The sequence below is a fragment of the Phoca vitulina genome, unplaced genomic scaffold (genome assembly GCF_004348235.1).
Source record: "Phoca vitulina isolate PV1807 unplaced genomic scaffold, GSC_HSeal_1.0 scaffold2, whole genome shotgun sequence".
Classification (NCBI taxonomy): Eukaryota; Metazoa; Chordata; class Mammalia; order Carnivora; family Phocidae; genus Phoca; species Phoca vitulina.
The window spans coordinates 26495204-26518517 of record NW_022589705.1 but is presented as its reverse complement, the minus strand read 5'-3'; the positions used below and the strand labels follow the sequence as shown (position 1 = coordinate 26518517).

General features: G+C 41.6%; 1 long non-coding RNA gene across 7 annotated transcripts in view; it reads right to left on the bottom strand.

The window, feature by feature from the left end:
• LOC116644480 overlaps positions 1–23314 on the bottom strand; it is a 70563-nt gene that overhangs the window by 5953 nt on the left and 41296 nt on the right. For 3 of the 7 annotated variants that reach the window (XR_004301763.1, XR_004301765.1, XR_004301767.1), the window contains 5 exons: positions 16348–16427; positions 14449–15263; positions 9336–9449; positions 6056–6241; positions 617–3079 (listed from right to left, as the gene is read on the bottom strand). This is a non-coding gene — a long non-coding RNA (uncharacterized LOC116644480). Of the gene's footprint in view, positions 1–616; positions 3080–6055; positions 6242–9335; positions 9450–14448; positions 15264–16347; positions 16428–23314 lie in introns of those variants that run through there. The other 4 variants (XR_004301764.1, XR_004301770.1, XR_004301766.1 and 1 more) reach the window with 4 other exon arrangements.

The window sequence follows — 23314 nt, the reverse complement described above, 5'->3', positions numbered from 1 at the left end:
CATGGTCAGGGAAGCTTTCTCTGATTATGTGACATTTGAAAAGAAACTTAAATAAAGTAGAAGAGCAATCCATATGGGTACGTGGGGAAGAACATTCCAGAGAGAGACATTAGCAAGTCCAGAGGTTCTGAAGCAGGAGCACATTTGGTGCATTTGAGGAGTCTGGTATAGCTGAAGGGGAGTGAACAAAGGAGAGAGTAGTAAGAGATGTGCTCTGGAAGGTAACTGGAGCCCAGACCATAAAGGACACTTAAGTGAAGACTTTGGATTTCATTCTGTGTAAAATAGGGAACCATCAGCAAATTCTGAAAAGATGCTAGTGCTCTGTGAATTGGCTGTAGCGAGTCAAGGATGGGTGCAAGGAGACCAGGTAAGGACTATTGCAGTATGGTGTTTAGGATCTCATTTAAGGTGGGCTTAAAGGGGCGCCTGGGTGGCTCAGTAGTTAAGCATCTGCCTTCGGCTCAGGTCATGATCCCAGGGTCCTGGAATCCAGCCCCGCTTGGACTCCTTGCTCAGTTGGGAGTCTGCTTCTCCCTCTCCCACTCCCCCTGCTTGTGTTCCCTCTCTTGCTCTGTCTCTCTCTGTCAAATAAATAAATAAAATCTTAAAAAAAAAAAAAAAAAGATGGGTTTAAAGATGGATTCCATTTAAGATGGAGTTACCAAACATTGGGTTTTGGATGAGATTGGTGTTACTGTTCTTCAGGGCTGACTTTAAACCACTCCTAAGCAAAAAAAAAAAACTCTTCTACTTCTTATAAATCTTTTATAATGCATAACACAGCCCAGTGGGTCTAGTGGTAAAGGTTCAGAAAATGCTTATTATTTTGTGATTAAAACATCTATCTGGTCTTTGCTAAGAACTCATAGAAATAACGTCTCTCCATTGAAAAACATAAGTGACATGCGGTTCCCAAGACCAGGTCTATAATTTTAACATAGATCCCCTGACCACATGCCAGAAAGTATGCTCCTCACCACACACAGATCTTTGAATTCTCATAAGAGCCCTGGAAGTTGGGGTTACTCTGTGCAAGTTTACAGACGAAAAAACAGAGACTTGGTGGGGGGTTTTAAGTTGCCAGTGGTCATTAGGGAATAAGGGACAGAGCTCTGGCCTTGAATCATGGGCTGATTCTACAGCCCATCCTCAACAATGACAACTCTGAACCACTCACCATAGAGAACTTTGGGGAACTCCCACGTTCTTGGGTGGCCTAATCTTATTTTTATAACCTTTCAGATTCTTCTGTTTATGCAAAATAGCTAACATGAAAAGGAAGAGCTGATTTTTAAAAGTTTCATTTACCTGGAAGAAAATAATTAGGGTGGTGATTCTATTTGTTTATTAAGATCCCCTAAGTTAGAATGATTCTTTTGCTCTTGGAAATCATTTGCTCCAATGACAAGAGTGGGTGGGCATTTCATTCCAGCTCCTTTTATGATGTCTGTTGCAGTTATCCTGCAGTGTGACTTTTTTTCTCAGAAAGCCATAGTACTGCCTTATTTCTACTTAAAAAAAAAAATCATTAGTGTAGTTGCATTGCAGAAGAAGGGAAAAAACAGATGTGTGATCTGCCCATGAAATAGAGTAGTTGCCCCACATGAGCTCAGCCTTTTTCATGTGCTAGCTGTGAGCCTGTCCTCATGCTGGGGTGGAGAAGCTCATTACTGCTCAGAGTAACCAAGAAACAGGGCTTGACAAAGGGAAGAGGGAGACCAAAGGCCCAGAGTGCTCCCACCAAATTGGATCCTGGAAAGTCTGACACCGGGGCATCTACTACAGTCACTCAGCAGCCACTTGCTTTTTATGACGGAACACGAGGGATAAAGGTCATTCTAGTGGACTAGAGCATCGCCCAGTATTTGCCAGTGTATAAAAGTGTGGCCACGTGGTATAATGGGTGCAAAAAGTAGCAGATACTCATTTGTCCAGCCAGTAAGTACCCGGTTTTGATGTTTTGTTGAATCTGCAGCTCTCACAGAAGCAAAATGAAGTGTCTGAAACTCAGAAAATCTTCCAAGGCTTAGACACCACACTTCTTACTCCTCCTTGCCACTTCTATCTTCTATCTTCTGGGCTGCCCTCCCACTTTGCGCTGGTGAACTTCTGCCACTGGACTCAGCGTGCCCTTCCTAAATGGCATTTTAGCATGGATGTCCCCAGGTGCCTAGCAGCCTTGCCTAGATTAACGTGTTGGTGGCATATGGCGCAAATGGCCTGTCGTTCAGCCCCAGAATCAGTTTAAAATATCTTCCAGGCTGCTGACTTCTTTGGCATGATGCCTGTGGCCCGGTATTTGAGGAAGGACAGCAACATTGTCTGAAGATTATGTAGAGTGAATTTTCTTGTGTAAGAGCCAGAATCTGACTTCCTGCCTTTCTCCATTTTTCTCTGTCTCTTTTTCCCTGGTAGCTAAACTAAAGAAATAAGCATACGTTCTGAGGCAGAGTACCTAGGACAAAAAATAATTCTGAGAAAAGTTTTTGTGTGTGTGCCCGTTCCTTTTTTGGGCCCCACATCTTGCTCTTCTTCCATAAAGAGAAGTACCTAGCTTTTCAAACACTGTTACATTTGGTCCTCTTAAAAGACCTCTGTGGAGGTATTTGATCCATTTTGCAGACAAGAAAACTGAGGCTGAGAGAGATTTTTTTTTTTTAATGCTGCTAAAACATACTACATGGAAGTGGCAGAATAGCAGTTCAGACCCAGGTCTGTTTACCCCACAGTCCAAATTCTTTCCACTCTAAGTCCACACACAGACCATTGTCTGAACTGATACTGTGCCCACATCCAAGCATCTCTGGGGAGGGGGAGATTTTTTTACTGCAGTTCAATGGGCAGAGCTCACAGTGGTCAGCGTCTCCATAGGCGTTGTCAGCAAGAGCTCCGGGATTCTTCTCGTACAATCTCCTCATCATGCACTTCTCTCAGTGTGTTTAATGGTGGGTCATTGTTACTGTTTAGTTGCCTGATGGGTTTCTCACTCCTAAATCCAAGTGATGAAGCAGGTCCTGCTGTCCTTGGGATTATCCCCTCTTGATGAGTGATGACCTCAGGACTGGAGACAGCTGACCTGCAGGCAGAGAGAGGGGGATGTCAAAGGTGCCTCCAGCTCAATTTGGATTGATGAACCGGAATAATTCTGGCAGCAGGGCTCATGGAATCGGCCTCAACCAGCAATCTTTCTCAATTTTTGTGTTTGAGTGGAGTGTTTAGGCAATTTTCCACTTACACCCTCTCTATTACAGGTATCTGAAAAACACTATCACCTGTATTAATTGTTACCACAGCACCAAACAATTATCACTGAATGGAACTGCATTCGCTGGCTGCTCTTTCCTGCCTGTAGGCTCTGCTCTGCAAGAATCTTTCACATAAAATGCCTCTCAGTTCGTTATTCTGTCATCAAAATGCTATACCTGCTTCGAGGCCCTGCTCAAACATCTCTTCCAAAAAACCTCCTCCAAATCTGTCTATCCAAATAAATTATGGAAAAATTATTATTACTCCAAATTCCTTACAATGATGATAATAATAATGGTATTTCTTTAAAGCTGTCTAGTTGTCTGGTTGTTTTCTTAAATAAGTAATATCATTGGCCCAACATTTAAATGTATACATTGTACAAATACTCAAAGTGAAAAGCTAGTCCCCAGTTCCTGAGCCTTCTAGAGATATTTTAATATATACATGTGCTTTTTAAAAAAAATCCATCAATAATATATGAGAATAATTGTTAACCTATGTTAGAGTTATGTAAGAGATACTATGCTAAGGACTTTACGTGAATTACTTCATTGAGTCCCCCCCACACACAACTTTATGAGACGGGGACTCATGTTATGCATATTTACAAATGAGGAAAGGGAGGCTCAGAAAAGTTAAGTAACTAGCCCCTGATCACACAGTTATAACACGGCAGAACTGGAGTTTGACCTTGGGCTGTCTGACTGCAGAGCCAAGCTCTTCACCACCATGCTACAGGCCTTAAAACCACCCTCTTGTCGTCTCATATATGTGTATCTGGTTTTCCAGCTGGATTAAAGGACACTTAGGAAGAAAGGAAGCTGTGCAGTACAGCTAATGGAAAGTGTGCTTGACAAGCAAATTCTGACCATGGGACTTACCAGCTGTGTGACACAGTAAGTTTTCAAAATTCTCTGAACCACCGTTTCATTACCGGTAAAGTGGGAATAATGCTAACCTCAGAGAAAGATGGAAGTGTGCTGAGGATTAGGGGAAATAAAGAATGTAAAGCTACTTGGCACGTAAATGGCATTCAGAAATGGTAGGTACTTTATCCAGAGCCGTGTCTTTTTTAAAGATCCCTTTGCTGGCTTCCACTGTCCTGTGCAGAGCCGGGAGGAAATGCCCACGTGATGTTTGGCATAATACATACAGATCTAGCCTTTGGGATGGCAGGAAAATACCACAAGAAGTCCCAGAAAGTAAATGCAAGATGAGAGGCTCTTGTACCTAATGCCAATGGGACTAGTTCAAAGTGAACGGATGGTCATTTGTTGGCTATTCAAAGAAATGTATGGAGTAGTAATGGAAGACTGGCCTAAAGGTTATATGCATTATAAACCTCCTCTGAGGTTAGTAAGGAGAAATGGAGTGTGGAGGACAAGAAAGACAAGAAATACTCAGGGACTTTGCCTGGAACATTCTTCCCCCAGAAAACTTCATGGTAACTCTTTTAGTTCCTTCCAGCCCCCACCTCCACTTTATTTTTAATTTTTTCCATAACACTTTTCACCATCTATCATATGATATAATTATCCTGTTTACTGCATTTGTTTCTCATTGTCAGACTCCTCCAGAATCTAAGTTCCTGAGGGCGGGGGTCTTTGTTTTCTTCACTGATGTATCCTAAGCACTCACAACAGTGCCTGGTACCAATAAATTTCTGTTGGAGGAATATGTTTTTCAGATAAGGAAACTGAGGTTCAGTGACTTAGCTTGGATAAGTTTGCTAGTTAACAGCAGAGTCAAATCTAGAACTCCGTTTTTCTGCCTCCCAAGCCAGCTGTCTTTCTACTAAATCATTTTCCAGGATAGAGGAGTATATGTCTAGGATTAAGGAATGATTTGGCTGTTGAGAAATCCAGACAAAACTGGAAATGAGTGCATATAGACAAAATAACTGAACCATAAAAGTGACAGCAGGAAAAAAATCATAGATGTGGGTGGTTGTGTTGATTTTTTTCAAAATTTTGTTTAAGGACCTGAGATTCTGCTGTCAGTTTATCTAGTGAAATAAGATTCATGATCAATGTGTGGAGACGGAAATTTCAGACCTCATTATACACAAACTGAAGATTATTCCTTTGCTGTCACTGCAGCATTTGACACGCCAGTGAAAACAAAAGGAAATCTGTCTCAGACGCCCCTTTTAGCTTTGACAGATGTGGAAACGCGTGAGTTTGGGACGTTAATTTTTGGTTGGATGTTAACTGCGAGCATGTCCGGAGATGCCACCCCCTAGCTTCCACCTAGCTGAAGCCCAAGTGACGCAATGAATTTCAGCCCAGGACACCGTCCTCCATCCCCACTTCCTTCTCTTATCTCAGAAACAAAGGCAGTCTCTGCCTTTTCCCAGGCTAATCTTCCACCTGAGCTTTTGGTCACGTCCCCTCCTCCTGTTACTTATTCCCTTTCTTGAATCTCAAAGCTGTCTTTTCCCCTACAATGGGTGGATATATTCAAATCTCCCCCATGCCAAGGCAAGATAATGAAAACCTCCCAATAATCTCTCAAATCAATTAGCTGTTGATGTGTAACAAAGTGCCCCGAAACAATGGCTTGAAGCAGCAAGCATTTTTATTCCTCACAGGTTAGTGAGTCACCTGGACGGTTCTGCTGAGCTGGGCCAGGCTCCCCCGCCTTGGGCTGGGCCTGAAATACTGACTGCACATCCTCATGAATGATGCAGTCAGCTGGCGGGTTGGCTGGGGCGGGGTGGTCAAGGATGATCTCACTCACGTGCCTGGCAATCAGCGGGTCATTAGTTATGGTGGAGTGGGTGGATGGGCCACCGATCACTTACCCAGCGAGTGAACACGGGCTTGTCCTCATGGTAGCCAGGCGGGATTTCGAGCGAGACAGAGAGGGCAGAAGTACACAAGGCCTTCGGAACTGGTACACTATCACTTCCACTTCACTGTATTGGTAAAAGCAAGTCGCACGGCCAGCCCAGGAACAAGGAAATGGACCTACTTCTTGATGGCAGGAGCTGCAGAGTCGCATAGCAAAGGGTGTGGAGTCAGGGAGGGATGAGGCAGTAAGTCAGTTTTGCAATCAGTGGGCTTTATCTCTCTTCATCCTTAAGCTTCTGCTCAGATGTCTCTTTTCCTTGACATCCAAACTTCTAGAGAAGGTAGCTGTCTCTTGCTCTGCCTACTTTCTTACCAACCAGTCACTCCTCACCCAAATGACCTCATCTTATTATTTTTTTATTTGAGAGAGAGAAAGAGTGAGAGAGAGAGAGCATGAGCAGGGTGAGGGGCAGGGAGAGAAGCAGACTCCCGGCTGAGCAGGGAGCCCAATGTGAGGCTCCATCCCAGGACCCCGGGATCATGACCTGAGCCGAAGGCAGATGCACCTGAGCCACCCAGGTGCCCAATGACCTCATCTTATTACCACTACTCCATTTTGATGCAACTGCTCTCTTTAAAGACAACAATGCCTCAAATACCAAATATTATGAACTACTTTCAGCTTTCATCTTATTTAACCCCAATGTACAATTTGATCCATATGGGTCATTCCCTCTTGCTTAAAACTCTCCTCCCTTACCTTCTACGACTCACTATCTCCTGGCTCTCTTTCTCCCCTTCCGACCATTCCTTCTCAGATGCCTTGGCGGGCTTATGTTCCTCCTCTGGCCAGTCTTAGTGTTTCCCATGTTTCTGTTGTCTTACTTTTCCTTTCCTGCCTGCCTTCCCACCTTTCTCTCCCTTCTCATGTTAAATTCTTTCTGGAATCTAATCTAGTCAAGAGTGGATGCTACCTACACGCATCTTTATTCTAACTCATCTGTTGACCTCCAGGAATAAACTGTCAATGCCCACTGGAGGTTGCTATGGGCTCCTCAGATGCAAAGTGTGTCTAAAACTGAGCTTAATATCTTTCTTTCAAAAACGTGATCCTGTCTTCACTTTCTCTATTAACAGTTTTGCAACTCTTTAGATTCACTGAGCTAGAAACTAAGGACTGTCCTTAACTCTTTCTGCCCTGGGCTCCCAACAACTCAGGATACTAAATCCTATCAATTCTACTTCCCAAGTATCCCTTCAGACTCACCCCCTCCTCCCTGCTGCTCCCTGAGTTCAGGCTCTCATCCTCAATTGCCCACCTAATGCTTGAGCCTGTTACCAGCTCCCCCAAGCCCTTTTTGCAGCTAGAGATCTTTGTGAAACACAAATCAAACTGTGTTACTCCTTTGCCTCATACACTGCCACTGGCTCATTTCTGCCAAAATCTGAACTTTGCATCAGATGGCGGTCATCATCTGCCAAAAAAAAAAAAATGTACTCCATGTCATTTAAGAAAAAGAAATGTAGGGGCGCCTGGGTGGCTTGGTCGGGTGAGTGTCTGCCTTCGGCTCAGGTCATGATCCCAGAATCCTGGGATCGAGCCCTGCATCCAGTGGGCTCCCTGCTCGGCGGGGAGCCTGCTTCTCCCTCTCCCACTCCCCCTGCTTGTGCTCTCTCTCTCTGTCTCAAAGAAATAAAACCTTTAAAAAATAAATAAATAGTAAAAAGAAATGTATTATAAAGAAACAGGGATGGACTTTGGGTGATTATGATGTGTCCATGTAAGTTCACCCTTGGTAGAAAATGTACCATGTGATGAGCGGTGTTGGGAGATAATAATGGGAGGGGCTTCGCTTGTGCGGGGACAGGGACTATACAGGAAATCTCTGCACCTTCCATTTAGTTTTGTTGTAGACCTAAAACTGCTCTAATAAAGTATTTTTTTTAAAAAGAAGAAGGAATCCTAAAGAAAGGAAGGAGAGAAGAAGGAAGGGAGGGAGGCGCGGACGTCCACGAAGGAAGGATAGCCAGGCAGCAGGGTAGTGGCTTGGGATAATGTCCCATGTCTGCTGGCTCCTCTCTTGCTGCCTTGCGTATCTCATCTCTGCTTCATGCTGTGACTTCGCCCTGTTCATTCTCCTGCCGACTCCTCCCTACCCTCTCCTCACCACCCCCTACATGTTCATCAAGCACATGGCCCCCCACAGGCGTTCTAATCCAAGTCTACCTAACTTTCATATCTCTTAGAATAAGTTACTGAGAAAGGAAATCTGATTGGCTTAGCTCATGGGTCAAGTAAGGTCATGCGGACAAAACCGGCCAGCCTGAGGTTCACATCTTCAGTAGGATCTGTAGAGAGGAATGTTCTCAAAGAAGACAGAGTGCGCTGAGCAGGTAACTTAGACAGGTCCACTATATTCCTTAATACAGCATGGTATTTTTCATTCAACTTTGATCCTTCTCCCACGGCAATGCATTATCCACTCCAACCACATAGAATTATTTCTCATTCCCTGAACACACGCTCTTTTTCATCTGCTATTCCCAATAGCTGCCATATTCTTCTCCTCCTTAACTTCCTGGAAATCTCTTTATTCTTTTTTTTTTTTTTAAAGATTTTATTTATTTATTTGACAGAACGAGACAGCAGGAGAGCACAAGCAGTGGAAGCAGCAGAGGGAGAGGGAGAAGTAGGCCCCCCGCCGAGCAGGGAGCCCAATGTGATGCGGAGCTCGATCCCAGGACCCTGGGATCATGACCTGAGCCTAAGGCAGTCGCTTAACCAACTGAGCCACCCAGGTGCCCTGTAATCTCTTTATTCTTTAATGGCCAGTTCAAATGTCACCTCCTCAATAAAGCCCACCCTTGCTCCTGTTAGTTGCTCTCTTCTCTGGGAATGCTTAGCACCTTGCACATAGCTTTATTAGACTATAGATCACACCAAACTAAAATTGTTTGCCCCCTTTGCTAGATTATGGGCTTTTTAAAAAAAATTGGCAGGCACTATTCCCAGCAGCTGGTACAGCATTGGGCTCATACATAGAGATCCAAAAAGCTTGCTGAATGGATGAAGATGTGAATGACCAAGGTCTCTCTACCAGTGGTTCTCAAAGTGTGCTCCTGAATCAGGAGCATCAGCATCATCCGAGAACTTGTTACAAATACAAATTATTGGGCCGCACCACAGACCTACTAAATTAAAAACTCTGAAAGTAAGTGTATTGATAGGCAGAATATTGGTCCTACCCAAAGCTATACATGCCTTAATTCTGAAAACTGTTAATATCTTACCTTACAAGGCAAGGGGGAATTAAGATTACAGATGGAATTAAGATTGCTAGTTAGCTCACTTCAACATAGATTATTCTGGTTTATCCAGGTAGGCCCAATGCAGTCACAAGGATCCTTAAATGGGGAGACAGAAAAGTCAGAACCAGAGAGATGGCATCATAAAAATGACTTGACCAGCCACTATTAGCTTTGAAGATGAAAGGCGGATACTAACCAAGGAATATGGGCAACCTCTAGAAGCTGGAAAAGGCAAGAAAACAGATTCACCTCAAGAGCCTCCAGAAAGGAATTCAGGCCTTAGTGTTTAGCAAGCCCTTCGGGTGAGTCTGCGGTTTCCTCCCACTATGCACTCCAGCGCCTGGAACTAAGCCTGCTACAAACTCCTTCTTTCTTATATTTGCTTCTGTGACTGTCTCTGTACCGTTTACCACTGTATCCTAGCTCCCAGCCCAGCTCTGGCACTCAACAGCCACAGTGGCTTATACTCACTGAGGGTGTCTTTGTGTAAAGTGCTGTTCTAAGCACTTTACATGACTTAACTCACTTAGCCCTTCTAAGACCCCATGGAGTAGGTAATACTAACATCCCATATTTTATACATGAGTAAACTGAGGCAAGGAGAACAAAAGCAACTTGCCCAAGGTCCCCCAGCTAATAAGTGGCAGAGCCAGGATTTAAATTCACTCTCACTCCAGAGTCCATGCTCAAACCCTATGCTGTGTGGTTTATAGGCAGGGTACAGTATATAACTGATGGGTGAGTGAATTAATAAATAAATGAATATGAAACAATAAGTCTCACCTGAGGACTTTAGAAGGATGTTTGAGAAGCAGTAGCAGAATTCTAAGACAATGTCATCCCACTGCTGATTCAGTGGAGGGGAGAAGACACATGCCCCACTTGTGTGTACGTAGGACCGAGCACCTGGAAAGGCAACTGGGGTGGCAGGGAAGGCTGGACTGGCTAAAGATGGCAGAGGATAAGACTGGAGAGGGTACACGTTGGGTAGGGATGGTGGCTCTCAGGAATGAGGCAGGTGGGAGTTGAAAGCTAACAGAAGGGGCAGGGCTGGACCTGGCTTTTCACCACATTATCACCAGCATCTAGCCTAGGTTGGACCCTCGGAGCCCCAGAGCTCAAATCAGCAACATATATTTGTTGAATGAAAAGGATTTTTAAAAAAGATTCTTATTTATTTATTTGAGACAGAGAGAGAGAAAGTGAGGGCATGAGCAGGGGGGAGGAGCAGAGGAAGAAGCAGACTCCCCGCTGAGCAGGGAGCCTGACGTGGGGCTCCATCCCAGGACCCCGGGATCATGACCTGAGCTGAAGGCAGACACTTAACTGACTGAGCCACCCTGGTGCCCCTGAATGAAAGAGATTTTTAGTGTGAAATTGTTCTAGGATCTTCAGGCTTTTGTTTCAAGGTGTTCAAGGAAGATTTCTTATTAGATTCACCAGAACTCTCAGCTGTGACCCGAATAATATGAGGGGAAAGGCTGAACCAAAATTCGATGAACTGGAGGAAGTGGAGACAGGGAAGTAGAGAAGTACACTGACCACTGGTCAGTGGTCAAGACCTGGTGTCCAAGGAGTGTGGCCATCCCCAGTCAGGGACCTGTAGGCCTCGCTGAATAGGGGGATTCCAGCATTTATTCAGTGTCCACTGTGGCAGGCATGGAGGCAAAAGCATGGTGCTTTCCTCCTGGAGCCCACTAAAGTAAAGTGTCCCCATAGTGGGCAGAGCCCAGGAAAAGGAAACCAAGGGAAGCAGGTCATTTTAATTTCATTTTGCTTTAGTGTCAGTTTCATTTTCAAGATAAGGTCCTAGTCCTTTTTTTTTTTTTTTAACTACAGTGAAATTTGGGAAACCCATTTTAAGTGGATTTACCTTTAGTGACTTTTTCCAGTATCAAATTTTCTGCATTACTTTGCAGGGAGCCCTGCTTCTGGCCCCACTGTTCTATGCACTACAGTGGGTAGAGAGCTCAGCCGGCCCCACAGCCAGGACGCTGGGGAAGGCAGAAGAGAAGTGGGTCCAAGTTACCTGCAACACACCTAGAACTCAGTGTTGCATGGGTCCAGAAGAGTGTTGTGGGAAGAGGACAGCATTTGGTGCTAGATGGTCCTAGGTTTTAAATCCCACTCAATAGCTGTGTGATATTGGGCAAGTTGCTCAACTTTTCTTAGTTTCCTCAACTGTATTGGTGGGCTACTCATCTTACCATACTGGGCTGTTGAAAGACTTATAGATGATCATCTCTCTCCAGTAACCACCAATGTTAGTTTCCAACTGAGGATGTCACTCCTACACTGAGACTCACTTTCTATTAATGTGAAAGGATTATTTTTAAAAGTCATAAAAAACTGAAATGAGAAGAAGCAATGCTAAAGTCTCTGTTTCACTCCTCTCTTTCTTCCTTAGATCCTTTATCCTCTTCGTATTCTCACTTCCCACCCCCTAGATGTGTCACCTTCCAGAAGCACAGAACCTGAATATAATCTAGAGGTTTTATACCACTAATAATGTTTTGGCTTTTTCTATGTAAAGTAGAATGCTGGGTAGCTGAAGTTCAGGGAGGTTAAGTTACCTGGCCTAGGTCACACAGCTAGCAAGTGTAAGAGCCAAGATTGAAAGCCAGATCACTCTGACCTTAAAGCTAGAGCTCTTTCCTTAGCAGACTATCTCCTCTCCAGCGGCAACAATTTCTCAAAGCAGGTCTGGTTCCCAGAGTAACACAGGACTTGCTCCAGGGATAGAAACAGAGCATCCTTTCCTACCAAATATAGGACACTAAAAATTCACATCAGGAGTGGCTCAAGCATGGAGCATCATCATCCCAGAAGGTAAAGAGCACTGCAGTGGAGCTTTGTAGACAGGCCAGGTTAGAATCCACTTACTAGCTGGATGATTTTGAGCAAGTTACTCAACCTTCCTCTTACTCAATCTTCTGTAAATTGGGAATAAAATGAACATTACCAACTTCACAGGGTTATGTGGGGATGAGGTGGAGATAAGGTTTATAAAGAGCTTAGTACAAGGCACAGCACAAGTCCTCAGTACACACCAGTCATAATTCAGCGTACAGGGAGTGCAGGAGCCTCTGCTCCTCACCTGTACCTGGGGGGACACGTGCTAGAATATACAACCTGAACAGGAATGCATCTGGAAGAAATACAGGCCAGTGTGATACAACAATCAAGTGAAAAATTCGCATATGCTTATTCTTTTCACTTGAACAGGGAAACTCAGGCAATTAATGTTTGGAGAGGAACATGAAGCAAAGAGAATGAAGTCAAGCGTTCCCTCATATTAATGTCATGTGACCCCACAGCCTCCAGAGCCATTTTGGTTGTGCTAAGAAGACCATGCCCAGAGTGCCTCATTAAAACTTCACTAACAATAGCTCTACCACCCATGAAAAACTGTTTTCTTCTCTCTTCCTGTGAAATCATCCCAGTTGCCTCTGAATAGAGACCCTCACATAAACAGTACTGAAGTATAATTAGTAATGTTCCTTCCTCAGTTTCCTACTTTGTTGTACATCTTCCCCGGTATTCCACCATGCTGAGAATTCCAGGCTGGAAATAGCTGCCCCTCACCCCAGGCTTTGTTTGTTTATTTCATCTTCCTCCTCAGGGGCAGCCAGCAAAACTTTCTAGAAAGTAGAATTCGTTTGAAATCCAGCAAGGTTTTCTCCAGCACTTTGACCTCCCTAATGTCCTTCTAACATGGATTGTTTTAGTGTGGGTGCCTCTGTCCAGGAAACCAGAAGAATAATATTTCTGTTTGAAGAGACCCAGAATCCTAAGCCTTAGTCTGGGAAGAACTGAGACTCGGTGATGTGGGGACTACATAGCCAGGCAGTGCCTTAGTGGTTCAAGAAGCTTTTTTTCCCCTTTAACTGGCATATCAGTTGTCACAGCCTTTCTGCATTGTGACATCTTGTGTTCCTTACTAAAATAATTTTTTCATTTGGAATTCTCATCTTCCCATTATTGGTGACAATGCTATCAGAGCCCCCTTCACAACCATCTATTCTGGGCCGTATCCCTACTTCTGTATTGATTCTTGGTGCATTATCTTGACTCCAAGCCACCCAAGAAAGCCAGAATCTGCCCCAAGTCTGTCTCCAGGGTACTTGTGAAAATGCATTTGCCTGTCCTACTTCCTCTTAGCCCTCTTTCTTTGATATGGGTCTCTTTTTTAGGAGACTGTGTGTAAGGCAAAGACTCTTTTTGGAGATACTCTTTGCATTAAAAAAAAGTGTATTACCGGTGAGTATCAATTATAATGAGGCATTTTTACTGTGGCTTGATAATGTCGGAACCAAGGAACAGTGGCCTCTGAGCTGAGAGCCTGGCAGCTACATTTTATTAACCCAAGTCAGGGTGCTAAGCTGATTTTCAGGCTTGATTGACAGAACCCTTTCAGCATCAACCGTGGAAAACTATTAGGAGGAAAGAATCCCATCGGGGCATATTCTGCTTGTAATAGTTTTAATGCAGAAGTGCATTTGATCAGCAGCATGCTGAGCTCATATCATTTCCAGAGTGAGTAGCAATGTGGTTCCAGTGTCATTTACCACAACCAATTATGGTACATCCTGACAACATTTAAAACAGAATTAGATTAAGAAAAATGCATTCTCAAGATTGTAGTCTGAGTGGCAAAATACCAGACTTTCGGTGGATCTCATTTTTGCTTCTCTTTCAGTATAAGAACAAGCTGATGAAGAAGGAGGGGGGGAGGGGGAGGAGGAAGAGAAGAAAAGGACACTTTTAGGGGCAAGAGGCTGAGTGAGAGCATAAAAAGCAGGATGCAACTGCTTTCTTCAGTACTCTTCTCTGTTACTGCGAATCTTCTGTTTACAAGAGTCAGACCGTCTTTCTTCAAGCACCAGATTCACTTCCCAAAATCAGAGAATGCATTTCTCAGCCCTCCTCCCCATTCTTATCCTCCACAAAAAGCACCAGTTCTAATGAATAAAAATCCTTGTGATATAATAAAACAGTAGCCATAAAGCCACCACTGTGTTCAGAAGGTTCTACTCCAGTGGCAATATTGACTGATCTATGGACCAACAGAGGGATTCTTCTAAATATTTCATACCTTAAGAGGATCAGACAGCCAGTGCTATCTTCTGAATTAACCAGCTATGAAGTTCACTGGGAGAGTACACTTGGGGAACCTGTCCAGGAAATCAAATATCAAATACTTTCTTTTTTTAAAATAAGTTTACTGAGTTATTAGAATACAAAAGTGATACATTGCAAAAAAAAAAAAATCAGAAAATATAGAGGAAAGCAGTGAAAAATAAGGATATCATTCAGAGATAAGCACTGCTGATACTCTGGCATCACCTACACACATATTTGGCAACAAAAATGTTATTAAATCCCTTCCTTTTCTTCCTCTTTCAAGTTACATTGAAAATACATCCCTGTATATCAAACTTCAATGTGACTAAGAATCACCTGAGGTATTTTAAATACATGGATGGCTGTGCTCCACATCTAGAGATTCTATGTCAATAAGAAAGGCATAAGACCCAGGGATATGCATTTTATCAAGCACTGCAAGTGATACTGATGTTTGTAATTCTCAAACCACACCTTAGGAAGTAAACGTCTTTGCAAATACTTATCTTTCGTCTGATGATTTTCTTAGGATAAAGTTCTAAAAGTGAACTCTTCATTTTGTCAGAGGCTATGCTGTGCAGCATTTCAATAATCTACCTTATTTGTAGTTATCTTGTTGATAAAAAGGGTGGGTCACGAAGACAAGTATATGTCCCAAGGCAGGAAGGACATCTGAGGCACGGGTGAACAGGGTAAGTCTGTCCAAGGGCCCTTAGAATAGGCCTGTCAGGTGTCTGTGGGATGCATAAATCCTCTTCAAGCAACCCCTTGGCTCTTCCATGGAGCCTGGCAATGAGAAAAGTTGAGGAGGGATGGGGCAAAGGCACATGGTAAGAGCGGATTTAACATCTTGGTTCCTAGAGGGGAGGGTGCCTGCCACTGCCATTTGCATAGGGAGACTGCTGCCAACAAAGAATCACCAAATGAGACAGCTCCATCCCCAAGTTCCACTTGTATAAAATTCACATTTGACTGGCATTCTGTTTCCGAGTTTTCCAAAAGTTTGAGAAATGAGAGTAAGAAAGAATATAGGTATTTCTCCATTTCCGAGATATGAGTGCACTTAAGAAAGTATACATACACTCACTCACGGGAACAGAGGCAGGCACACATTCCCCTACTTACAATCTCCCAACTCCATCCAGAAAGAGATTTCCAACTACAAGCTTCGTGTAAAGAACTATTTTGCCCAAGGTCACAAAATATGGAAAACAGGTAGGCATCCAATTTCAATCATTATAAGGGAAAAAGGTTGTCTTCCATTTTGGGGGGGGGGGTAAATGTTATTGAGTATGATATACATAAAAGAAAGTATTCAAATCACAAGTTTACTAACTCAACATGCTGGTATAAATTAGCATCCAAATCAAGAACAGAAAATACCCCAACTCCAGATATCCCCTGGTGCCAGCTTACAGCCAGTATTCTCCCCAAAGATAGCCACCATCCTCACTAACAGATTTAATTGGTTTGACCTGTTTTTGAGCTTTATATAACTAGTATCATATAGTATATGCCCTCTTACAGAGTTTTTGGCTAGATTTTATAAATCATTAGTCTAACTCCTTATGTTGTGTACAAACATGTCCCAATATTGAAGCACAAATATCCCCCTAAAAGAAATTTAAAAGTATATACTTTAAATAAGTCAGTGTCCATTTGTGCCATTAACACTGAATGGCTTTATCTAAGTTTTGCCCAGCTGAATCTCTGGGGCACTTGAGCCTGTCCATAGGAAGTAATAATGATCCTAAAAGGTTACTCCGTGGGGTGCATGACAGACACTGTGAGAGGCAGTATAATGCAGTGAAAAAAAGATGAGCTTTGGAACCATATTTAACTAAGTTCAAATAGAATCATCTCCACTTACCAGCCATACTATCTTTATGAAGTCACATAATCTTGCTGGGGCTCAGACACATAATATTTGTTTTTTAGTTACTTCTATGCCTGTAAAATGGGGAAAATATCTCATTAGGTTGTTGTGAAAATAAATTAAGATCACAAATGTAAAGTACTTGACATATAATAGGTGCTCTATAAATATTCATTCTCTTTCTTCCTTCAAACACCAAACATTGATTATCCATCAGATTTAGCCTGTTGTGTATACACAACGTAAACAAATATATTTTCTTTTCCTTTTTAAAATATATTTTCAACAGCAAGTATTTGAACTCACTAACTAGCAAGTTTAACATCATTTGAAAACCAGGTTTGTGAATCAAGGGAATTTAAAGTTGTTGACAGAGTCTTTTTCAGAACTGAGAAATGTCACTGTTCATTCTTTGGAAACCTGTATGGTATCATATCCCTCACATATCCCACCATGCTGGTCTAACTGTTTATTTATTAATGATTTCCATCATAAAACTATTGTTATCTCAGCTTGCTGTGATGGCCGAAGAGCACACAAAATCATCATTTTCCAACAAGAGCACAACGCATCCAATGTACTTCCCATGACATTATCATTTTATTAATAGCCATTATGGCAATCAATTTACAATGGCCTTTCAGTTAGACATGTGTACGATCCTGTAACGATCATGTGATTTCTGCATTTTCACCAGTATCCATATTAAATCTCTGACAGATTGCTAATGAGCTGATGTTGGAATGACAGAATAGTCTGTTATCATTTGTCCATTCACAGTTTCCTCACCAGCCCATCTGTGCTCGGAACAGAGCCACCATGGAGCATGCAGGCTGGGACAGTTTCTCCATTTACACCTTTTGCCTTCAGAGGCCTCTGGGAAGCCTGTCCCTAATTAAAGATTTTAACAAACATATTGCCAGCTTTCTAACACTGTTATTAAACTGCTCTCTTTTGTTAGAAAAGGTGCTGTTTGTCAGCAGTTTGTAGATTTAGATATTTAGTGTGTGTTTCTGTAGTCCTGCAAAATATTTGTGTTTTTTAGAACAATTCAATTAGTATGTTATGCATGCATGTACCTGCATGCACAATACATATGGTACACATGCTATCAAAATCCCATATAATTATTCACACTCACAAGGACAAAGAAATGTGTGTATTTTTATGGACACACAGACTTCTCTACAGAACAAGGCGGAGCTGTGGAATCCTCTAAGGTTGAATACTTTAAGGTTGGAACTGTTATAACAAAATGATCAGACTGAAATCATGGCTCAGATAATTTGGGGTAAAGGTAAAGTATTTTTTACCTGAAATGCTTGTATACTTAGGGTACACTAAAAAGAATCTGACTTCCCTGCTAGAATATACATAGTTAGGAGGAGAGATGTACCCTTGTACTAAACATCTAACTATCAGAATGGTGGTTCTCAATCAGTGTGGGCATGGTTGGGCTGAGTGGGGAAGTGGGACATGGGGCCAACTGAGAAGCTTTCGTGATACCCTCTCCCACCACCACCATCAAATTTGGACATTCTCCATTATACCCAGTTGAGAATTACTGCACTAGTGCTCTGAGGGAATAAGAGAGATGACAGAGCTGACAGCTTCCTGCCCAGGAAAAGGCTCTCCAATCATTATCTTGGAAAGGGGTTCATTTTCACTCTTCCTAAAGCTGAGCGTAGAGAGGGCTGGCCTTTCTGGTAATAGCCATGTAAGGTTTTCCAGACTAAAGTCACTCCCTAACACTGAGGGGCCTGAGACCTTCACCACCAAGGCAGGAATAATAATTCCCAGGAGTCCAGCTCCTTGAAGATCAGAAGGTGACTCTGAATGCTGCTTTGGAATGATTTCCACTGGTGACACTGTGACACCGAGGGACTATGAGATGCATCTCCCAGTGTGCAAGTTTTGTGGTCACTTATCATTATGAAATTTTAATGCAGGTTTTGATGCTTTGATTTAATTCTTAAATACAAGCAGATCTGAGGGAGACGCCACAAATCATAAGGCAAGGTCCTTGTCCTAAAAGAATGTGCATACCAGAGAGCTAATACCCATATATAAAAACCATATGCTCTATCTAATACCACAGGGTAGCCAAGAGCCAGATGATTGGCACAAATACAGGGGACTTCAGAGGCTGGAGACATCACTTCTAGAGAGGACAAATTAGGAAAGTGTAGGACCTTGAGAGAGGGAGAGAAGATATTGTGAGCTGGGATAATAGTGGGAAAGGACAGATTTATTTGGGGAACCTTGAATAGGCTGCTTTGGCTAGAGCAAAAGTTTGTGATGGAAAATTGAGAAAGGAAGGTTTCAAAGGTACAGGGTCACTTTGTTAAGGCTAAAGATCGGTATTTTATCTGTGTGTATTTTTTTGTTGTTAGTTAATTGGTTTATTTTTCCCTTTTAGATAAACTTATTTTTATTTGTTTTTTTAACTTAAAAAATTATTTATTTATTTATTTGTGAGAGAGAGAGAGAGAGAGAGAGCAAGCACAAGTAGAGGCTGTGGCAGGCAGAGGGAGAAGCAGACACCCCACTGAGCAAGGAGCCTGATGCAGGACTCAATCCCAGGACCCTGGGATCATGACCTGAGCCAAAATCAAGAGTCTGACGCTTAACCAACTGAGACACCCAGGCACCCCTATTTTGTAATTTCTATATAGATAATAGCATCTTCTGTGAACAAAGACAGTTTTATTTCTTCTTTCCCAATCTATATATCTTTTATTTCCTTTTCTTGTTTTATTTCATTAGCTAGGATTTCCAGTACTATGGTGAAAATGAGTGATGATGAGGGACATCCTAGTCTTATTCCTGATCTTCACACAAAACCTTCAAGTTTCTCACCACTAATTATGACATTAGATTTAGGTTTTTTTGTGTTATTTATCCAGCTGAGGACATTCCCCTTTATTCCTAGTTTTCTGAAAAAATTTTTTTATCATAAAAGAATGTTGAATTTTGTCACATATTTTCTCTGCATCTATTCATCTGATAATGTAATTTTTCTTCTTTAGCCTATTGATGTGTTAGGATTATACTGATCATGTAATGTTGAATCGGCCTTGCACACCTGGAATAAGTTTCACTTGGTCCTGGTGCAAAATTATTTTTATACATTGTTGGATTCAATTTGTTATCATTTCACTGAGGATTTTTTTAAACTTTTTTAATTTAAATTCAATTAATTAACATATAATGTGTTATTGGTTTTAGAAGTATGGGCCTGTGATTCATCAGTTTTATATAATACCCAGTGCTCATTACATCACATGCTCTCCTTAATGTCCATCACCCAGTTACCCCATCCCTCCACCCCTCCCCCCTCCAGAAACCCTCAGTTTATTTCCTATGATTAAGAGTCTCTTATGGTTTGTCTCCTTCTCTGGTTTCGTCTTGTTTTATTTTTTCCGCTCTTCCCCTATGCTCCTCTGTTTTGTTTCTTAAATTCCACATATCAGTGAGATCATATGATAATTGTCTTTCTCTAACTGACTTATTTCACTTAGCATAAAACCCTCTAGTTCCATCCATGTCATTGAAAATGGCAAGATTTCATTTTTTTGATGGCTGCATAATATTCCATTGTGTGTGTGTGTGTGTGTGTGTGTGTGTGTACCATATTTTCTTTATCTATTCATCTGTCAATGGACATCTGGGCTCTTTCCATAGTTTGGCTATTGTGGACATTGCTGCTATAAACATTGGGGTGCAGGTGCCCCTTTGGATCACTACATTTGTATCTTTGGGGTAAATACCCAGTGTGCAATTGCTGGGTCGTAGGGTAGCTCTATTTTCAACTTTTTGAGGAACCTCCATACTGTTTTCCAGAGTGGCTGCACCAGCTTGCATTCCCACCAACAGTGTAGGAGGGTTTCCCTTTCTCCACATCCTCACCAACATCTGTTGTTTCCTGACTTGTTAATTTTAGCCATTTTGACCAGTGTGAGGTGGAATCTCATTGTGGTTTTGATTTGTATTACCCTGATGCCAAGAGATGTGGAGCATTTTTTCATGTGTCTGTTGGCCATTTGCATGTCTTCTTTGGAGAAATGTCTGTTCGTGTCTTCTGCCCATTTCTTGGATTATTTGTTCTTTGGGTGTTGAGTTTGGTAAGTTCTTTATAGATTTTGGATACAAGCCCTTTATCCGATATGTCATTTGCAAATATCTTCTCCCATTCTGTTGGTTGTCTTTTGGTTTTGTAAACTGTTTCCTTTGCTGTGCAGAAGCTTTTTATCTTGATGAAGTCCCAGTAGTTCATTTTTGCCTTTGTTTCCCTTGCCTTTGGTGACGTGTCTAGCAAGAAATTCCTGTGGCCGAGGTCGAAGAGGTTTTTGTCTGTGTTCTCTAGAATTTTGATGGATTCCTGTCTCACATTTAGGTCTTTCATCTATTTTGAAACTATTTTTGTGTATGGTGTAGGAAATGGCCCAGTTTCATTCTTCTGCATGTCACTGTCCAATTTTCCCAACACCATTTATTGAAGAGACTGTCCTTTTTCCATTGGATATTCTTTCCGGCTTTGTTGAAGATTAGTTGACCATAGAGTTGAGGGTCCATTTCTGAATTTTCTATTCTGTTCCATTGATCTATGTGTCTGTTTTTGTGCCAGTACCATACTGTCTTGATGATTACAGCTTTGTAATAGAGCTTGATCACTGAAGATTTTTGTATCTATGTTCACCAGAGATGTTGGTCTGTCATTTTCCTATAATGTCTTTGTCTGGTTTTGGTATTAGGGTAATGCTGGTCTCTTAGAATGAGTTTGGAAATATCCCCTCTGCTTCTATTTTCTGGAAGAGATTGTAGAGAACTGGTATAAATTTTTTTTAAGGTTTGGTAGAATTCACTAATGAACCCATCTGGGCCCCATGCTTTCTGTTTTGGAAGGTTATTAATTGTTAATTCAATTTCCTTAACAGATATATGCAATCCAGATTGTTATATCATCTTGTGTGAGTTTTGGCAGATTGTATATTTTAAGCAACTGGTCTATTTCATCTACGTTATAGATTTTTGTGGGCATAGAGTTGTTCATAGTATTCCTTTATTATCCTTTTAATGTCCATAGGATATGTAGTGAGGTCTCTACTTTCATTTCTGATATTAGTAATTTGTGTCTTCTTTTTTTCCTACTTAGTCTGGCTAAGGCTTATCGATTTTCATCTTTTCAAAAAATTTTTAAAAACCAGCTTTTGTTTCATTGATTTTTCTCTACTGATTTCCTGTTTTCAATTTCATTGATTTCTGATCTAGTTTTTACTATTTCTTTTCTTCTGCTTACCTTGGATTTAATTTACTCTTCTTTTTCTAGTGTTCTAAGGTAGAAGCTTGGATTATTGATTTTAGATTTTTCTTCTTTTCTAATATATGCATTCAGTGCTATAATTTTCTCTCTTCACACTGCTTTCACTGCTTCCCACAAATTTTGATAAGCTGTATTTTCACTTTCATTTGGTTTACAATATTTTTAAATTTCCTTTGAGATTTCTTCTTTGACCCATGTGTTATTCAAAAGTGCGTTAATCTCTAAGCATTTTGGGATTTTCAGCTATTTTTTCTGTTTTTGATTTCTAGTTTAATTCCATTTTAGTCTGAGAGCATACATTGTATGATTTATAGTCTTTTAAATTTTTTGAAGTATGTTTTATGGCCCCAAATCTAGTCTATTTTGGTGTATGTTCCATGTGATCTTGAGAAGAATGTGTATTCTGCTGTTGTTGGATGAAGTAGTCCATAGATGTCCATCATATCTAGTTGACTGTGCTATTGAGTTCAACTATATTCTTATTGATTTTATGCTTGCTGGATCTGTCCATTTCTTTTTTTTTTTCTTTTTCTAGAGAGAGTGCACACATATGTGTGCAAGTAGGGGCGGGGGGAGAGGGAGAGAAAGAATCCAAAGCAGGCTCCATGCCCAGCATGGAGCCCGAAGCAGGGCTCAATCTCATGACCCTGAGATCATGACCTGAGCCAAAATCAAGAGTTGGGTGCTTAATCTACTGAGCCACCCAGGCGCCCCTGGATCTGTCCATTTCTAATAGAGGAATGTTGATGTCTCCAATTATAATAGTGGATTCATTTCTTTTTCCTTGCAGTCCTCTCAGTTTTTGCCTCATGTATTTTGATGCTCTATTGTGAGGGACTCACATTAAGGATTGTGATGTCTTCTTGAAGTATGACACCTTTATCATTATGTAAAGTCTCTTTTTAAATAATTTCTCTAATTTTCCTTGCTCTGAAGTTTGCTCTACCTGAAATTAATATAGCCACTACAGCTATTTTGATTAGTATTAGCATGGTAGATCTTTCTCCATCCCTTTACTTTTAAACTTTAAGTTTCCTTATATTTAAAGTGCATTTCTTGGGGCACCTGGGTGGCTCAGTCGTTAAGTGGCTGCCTTCAGCTCAGGTCATGATCCCAGGGCCCTGGGATTGAGCCCCGCTCTCCCACTGCCTGCTGCTTCCCCTACTTGTACTCTCTCTGTGTCAAATCAATCAATCAATCAACATTTAAAGTGCATTTTTGTAGACAGCATATATTTGGATCTTGTGTTTTGATCCACTTTGACAATCTTTGTCTTTTAATAGATGTATTTAGACCAGTGATATTTATTTATTTATTTATTTTTATTTATTTTTTTTTTTAAAGATTTTATTTATTTATTTGACAGAGAGAGAGACAGCGAGAGCAGGAACACAAGCAGGGGGAGTGGGAGAGGGAGAAGCAGGCTCCCCGCAGAGCAGGGAGCCCGACGTGGGACTCGATCCCAGGACTCTGGGATCATGACCTGAGCCGAAGGCAGACGCTTAACAACTGAGCCACCCAGGCGCCCTAGACCAGTGATATTTAAAGTGATTATTGGTATAGCTGGATTAATAGCTACCATATTTGTTACTCTTTTCTATTCATTGCCCCTGTTTTTTGTTAATATTTTTTGTCTTT